This window comes from Choloepus didactylus, chromosome 2 (assembly GCF_015220235.1).
Source record: "Choloepus didactylus isolate mChoDid1 chromosome 2, mChoDid1.pri, whole genome shotgun sequence".
NCBI classification, from domain to species: domain Eukaryota; kingdom Metazoa; phylum Chordata; class Mammalia; order Pilosa; family Megalonychidae; genus Choloepus; species Choloepus didactylus.
The window spans coordinates 107505371-107511735 of NC_051308.1; positions in this window are offsets into that span (position 1 = coordinate 107505371).

Below are 6365 nucleotides of genomic sequence, written 5' to 3' on the forward strand. Positions count from 1 at the left end.
CAGTAGGGTTGCACTATTTTACATTGCCACCAACAATGAGCAAGTGTTCCTGTTTCTCCACATCCTCTCCAATATTTGTTGCTTTCCATTACTTTAAAATCGTAGCAATTCTAGCATATGTGAAATAGTATCTCATTTTGGTTTTAATTTGCATTTCCCTAATAGCTAATAATGTTGAGCATCTTTTCATATGTTTATTGGCTATTTGTATCTCTTCTTTGAAGAAATGTCTATTCTATTTTTCATTGAGTTGTTTCTCTTTTTGTTGTTGAGTGATAGGATTTTTTCATATACCCTGGATATTAAACCCTTCCTTATTAGATACGTGGTTTCCAAATATTTTCTTCCATTCTGTATGCTGTCTTTTTACTTTCATGATGAAGTCCTTTGATGCACAAAGTTTTTTGTTTTGGTATAGTCCTATTTATCTGTTTTTTTTTTCTTTTGATGATCATGTTTTTGATGTAAAGTCCAAGAATCCATTGCCTAACACAAGGTCATAAAGATGCTTCACTATATTTTCTTTTAGGAGTTTTATAGATGGAGTTCTTATATTTAGGTATTTGATCCATTTTGAGTAAACTTGGTATATAGTGTGAGGTGGGGGTCCACCTTCATTTTTTTGCATATGGAAATCCAATTTTCCCAACACCATTTGTTGAAGAGAGTAGACTTGGCACCCTTGTCAAACATCAGTTGGCTCCCCTCTCCTTTTAATCCCAAATCCTCATCCACTCAGTATAGCAAACTCACTTCTCCAGAATCCCTTGCACATAAACCACTCCCAGAGCTTATGACCCTTACCGCAGCTAGTGGTACTCAATACCAGCTGTGCATTAGAATCTCCCGAGGGGATTTAAAAACACACCAGAGTCCTGACCTCACTCCTAAAGATTAATTGTTCTGGGGGTGAAGCCCAAGCATCAGCATTTTAAACATCTCCCTCAGGTGATTCTAATGGGCCTCCAGGGTTGAGAGCCATGGAGATAAGCCAACTGTACTACCCGCGCATGCCCTCAGCAAGCCTGCACTCCATGAGCATGCCATACCCTCTCCTCTCCATCAGCAGTTCTTTTGCTTATTGCAGATCCTGGATCACCCTCCCCTCCTTCTGGGGAGTACCCCACTTAAGCTCCCTCAACTTTGATCCATTTCTCATTTCTCCAGCACTAATGTTTACAATTCTAATTGAATGAACTGTTTGAGTCTCCTGGAGTCTAATTAAATAATTCTCATCAAACTGGGGGCATTCGGGGATTGAGCCCCCATTATCAAATGGATGCCCTTGAAGACAAAGCCTGGGTCTCTTCCATCAGACTGGACACACCTCCCCAGGACAGGATGTATGCCTCCCCTACCAAACTCGGGGCTCCCTGGAGGCAAGGCCTGTGCATGCCTCCTCATTCTGGGGCTCTCTGAGGGCAAGGAAGAAGTGGGGTTACCAGCTCCCCACCCCAATCAGAAAGGCAGCATAGTAGTTGAGAACACAGCACATTGACACTGAGAACAGACCAAGGGGATTTGAATCCAGATTCTGCTCCTTACTTTCTGGGTGACCTTGAAAGTTTATTTATGTAACTTTCCCAATCCTTGGTTTCTTCATCTGGAAACAGGGATAATGCTAGCACTTAACTTTCTAGAGTGGCTGTGAGGATTCAGAGAGCCAGTGTCCGTGCAACCCTTAGAACAATGAATGCACGGTAAAGGCTAGCTGTGATCATTTTCAGTTTGGACACTCCCCAAAGCAGGGATCTTTGGTATCTTCCTCACCCCTATACACAGAGCCCTGCCCAGGCAGAGGTATGCAGGTGTCAGGTGAAGGTAGCATGATCCCTAAGGATGCTACTTCACCTAGAAAAAAGGAAGGGACACAGCTGAAGGTTATATATGGAAATAAGAGAAATATTAATAATTTTTGAACACAAAAGCAAAAAGATCAAGAGGTCAGGGAGTGAGCAGAAAGGCAATTTATGACCATCAGCAGGAGAAGCCACCCCAAGAGACAGAGGTGAATTCTTTGTCTCCATGAGGGCTAAGAACAGCAGAACAATTTTATAAATTGTCCTCTTTCCCCCTAGGGAGGGTGGAAGATAGGGTGTTCCTGCTGCTTACAAGAGATGAAGAGAAAGTCCAAGATCCTGATTGTCAGCCTAAAAAGTAATCCTGATTGTAAAGGGAACCCTGAGTCCCCCAGGTGAGGGACCACCAGAAGTCACCTTGTCCCTCCCCTTGCTGCAGTGACTGTAGCCCAGAGCAGTGAGAGATGCACCCCTTCTTCAAAGGGGGTCTTCCCAGCAAAGCAGGTGCTTCTTGATTCCTTCTCCACCTTTGTGTCTCAGAGCCCAGGTGGCTGCATAAGTCCTTCCAGGTATTAGGCCTTCAGCTTTCCTGCTGCAATACCAGTCCCTTCTCTCTTGTTCTCCGTTTCCTTAAGATACCCAGTTTTTGAGATGTTCACGCTTAAGGGCAGAGGCAGGGGCCTTTCAAATGGCAACGGGGAGGGACTGTGATCGGCACCGTGAGAGGAGGGGTGTGGAGCATCCGTGGAAGCACCTGGAACTCTCCTTAGTGGTCTAGGGGCCCTGAGCCTGGGTCCAGCTGGGCCTGGCTTCTCTGTAAAGAGCACCTGGCCAAGCAAAGGAGACGCGAGAGGAATTATGGGCCAAGGAACTGGTGGTTTCTCACTCAGCTCTGTCGACTGTGCTCAGAGTCTTGTCAGGGCCCCGTGGCCTCAGCAGTCAAAAGTGTACTCATCCATCCCCTCCCACTTCATGTGGAACAACAGAGACATCTCAAGGAGGCCCAGCTCCCTGGTGCCTTGAGACATGAGGCTGCAAGAGGAGACTCAGCAGAAGCCAGGCTTCCGGGCAGCAGTGCCATCACTGAGTGGCCGCTCTCGGCCTCTGTCAGAACGGGAAGGTGAACCATGGAGGCAAGGGCCATGGGATGGGCTTGGTGTCAGAGCATATATGAGGGAGGCATAAAGGGACTGCCCACTGAGAAGGTGTGTCTAGAAGATGCAGGGAGAGATGGTTTGGATGGTTTGAAGCTACTTGGAGGCAGGGGCTGGGAAAAGATGATCCTGGCAAAGACAGGCTCCCATGGGGTGTTTGCCATGGACCAGCCCTGCCTGTGAACAACTGTGATCCATTCAATACCTTCCATTTTCAACCCTTCCCTTTTCAGTGCTTCATATTCCAGCCCCAACATGGGGAGACAATTTGTGCTAAATGGACCAGTTATCTCTTATTAGGTTTAATGAGGATTTCATTGCCTGAGCTTACAGGGATTGGAAGATTCCCGCTTCAAATGAGCAGCCCAGTCTAAGAGACCTGCTTAGAGAAAAAGAGAAGAGGGTTAGGGCTCAGGGGCCCCCGGAAGAGCCACCGAGGTTAGGAGTGGTGAGGTGGGTATAGGCGGAAGGAGATCATGGGGAAATGGACTTCTTTAGGAAAAAATGGAGAAAGTAACGTGAACTAACAACTCAAATGTCAAGCTTCAGAACTGGATGGACCATTCCCCTTCAATGTAGTGAAATGATTTGTCAGAGGTCACAAAGCAAATTAGAGCAGAGCCGGGACCAGAACCCAGGCCTTACTAAGGAGCAGGGAGAGGAATCCTGATCCCAGAAACAGGTTCCTCTTGCCTCTCAGGCCAAGATTCACACATTCACTAACTCCCACTTTCTTACTCCCTCCCCAGACTCATCCCAAATGCTTTTATTACCAAAGCCATTCTTATACTGAACAGTATAGAGCTCTGGTCTCCTGCAGGTATCTGAAAATCAGGGAGAGAACCAAGTGGGCAGGAGGCAAGGAGTACAGACGATAAGGGTGAGCCTCTCATCTTCCTTCTTTGACTCTTGGCTTTAATTTCCTTAAATCCTACCTCCAAACCCCACAGTCTCTTAACCTTTAGCATTGCTCAGTGCTTCATCAAAGACCTACCCGTCGTTAGATCCATTTAGTATCAGGACGGAGTTACCAGGTTATGGTCAATGTTCTCATCTAAGCCATAGATGAGATCAAGCTGGCAGCTAGGATTATGACCTGAAGTTCTGTTAAGGTCACTGAATATCATAGTAGGTTTAAGGGTGAAGTTAGAATAAGGTGCATATGAACAGCTTACTTAACCTTGATTGTAAGAGCAGCCATTAGCTTAAATCAAAGCCCTTAATACTATCACTCCAACCCTTACAACACCAAAAGAGACTAGCTAAGGGTTTGGGTTAAGATTATATTAATTAATTACCTCGTTCACCCATTCCTCCATCTATTCATCTCACAAACATGTACTAGAAGCTTGCTCTGTGCCAGACAGTAGGCTAAGCACCTGGGAAACCAAAGATGAATAAAAAATATCCCTTGTTCTCCAGAAACTCATCGTCTACTGGGAAAGACTAACAGATAATTACAACAGAGTTGGGAAGTGCAGAGAGAGAAAAATGCCCTTGTTTTTTAACAGTGCAGAGCTGGGGTTACCAAACTTGGCTTGGAGGCATTAAAGAAAGTTTGCTCGAGTTGAATATTGAAAATTAGGACCTTCAGTCAAAAGTTTGACGTGTGGTCTTAGATAAGACAGTTCCCCTGTCTGGGCCTTGGTTTCCTGCCAGCTCTGATACCCTCGTGGGACTGTGACACTCTGGGACACGGGGCTGTTCTATAAATGCTCCCTGTTTGAGAACTGCTTCTTGACATTTTCGGACCCCATTTCTAACCAGGATTCCCCCCAAGGCCCAGTGACAGGGCCCCAGTGCCTAACTCCCACTCCCTGAAGATGTCTTGGTGAGCCTCCACTACATGTGACAGCCACACTCCAGGCCAGGGCATCCGTCTCTGCTCCCACTGGCTTCCCTGTTTCTTTGCCAGGGAACAGGCCTAGCAGCACCTGCCAGGCAGAGTCTGGCTGCTGGCTCCAGTGGCATTTCCTAAATGGACAGATGGAGAATGTTGGTTTAATGTCCCTCCAGTGCCTCTAGTATAGCAATGAGGCCCTGGCACCAGGCCTCCCTCTTTCACAATGGTAATTTCCCCTCCTCCACCAGCCCATATCCCTGGGTCTCAAATCTTCCTCCAGCCCCATCCCTATGTCCTGCACAGGCAGACCCCTGGCTCTAGGCTTTGGGAGAAGATTCAGGGAAAAGCAAATCCAGAGGAGAAAGTTGCCCCCCTGACCACCCCGCCCCAAAAAAAACACAATGAAAAACCCAGCTCTTTCTTCAGTGATTCCCTTTCAAGCATGGCACCACCCTCCATCCTTTGTTCAAACCAGACACCTGGGAGTCTGCACTTGTCTGCTCTCTCTTCCTCCCAAATCATCTTGTTATTTTCAAGGCAGTGGCCCATTTCTTTCCATGTCCACCGTCACCTCTCTGGTTCATGCCATCATCTCCTGTCTTCACCACCAGTAATAGCTTCTCCACATCTGCTCATGCCCCTTCCTCATTAGTTCCATTCACTGCAGCCCATGATCTTTCTCAAACATAAATCTGACCACCTCACTCTCCTGCTTAATGGGAGTGCCTCCCATGGCCCTTAGGATCAGGCACAGACCTTTCCCTTGTCTTCCACAGCTGCCTGGAATGCCCTTGACTTGTCTTCCAGCCTGGGATGCCCTTAACTTGCCTTCCAGCCTCATTTCTCCCCACGTTCCCTCTTGTCCCTCACATTCCATCTGTACCAGGCTTCTCAGAATTCTTGGAACAGCCACATTTTTTCTCATTGTTGGAACCTCGATCAAGTGTTGCTCCCTTGCCTGGAATGTTCTTTCCCATCTTGGACGCTACCCGGACCTCACACCTAGGCTAAGCCCTACTCATCCCTCAGGCCTCCTACTAAATGCCACCTGTCCATGGAAGCCTCTGGTTCTTTCAAACGGGGCAGACAACCCGTTATTGCCCCAAGCGTCCTCTATTTCCATTGGTAACGTTAATCACACCTGGAAAGAGGCAGTCAGCATCTGTTTTCCCTGCTGGAGCAAAAGCCCTGTACGGGTAAATCTGTGCTGCTGCTGTTCACTGCTGCAACCACTGGGCCTGGCACATAGTAGGCTCTGAGGTTTGAGAAAAAAAGAGAGAGCTCTTAGCACTTCTGATTCTTAAAAGGAGGGGGCTAGGCTCCATTTTACTAGTACAGAGCCAGAAGGCTGGTGATTAGATTGCAGGATGAACTTCCCCATTGAGAAAGCATTTGGTAAGTTCCAGGAAACCATCCTCCAGGGAGAGCTAGAACAAGAAGAGCAGAAACGACATAAAAGTTTATCTTCTCTTGTTCAGGGTGAGTGTGTGTGTGGGGGGGAGACACACACTACCTCGTACGTGAAAAAAAAAAAAATCCCAGGAACAGTGAACAAAGCTATAAATACAG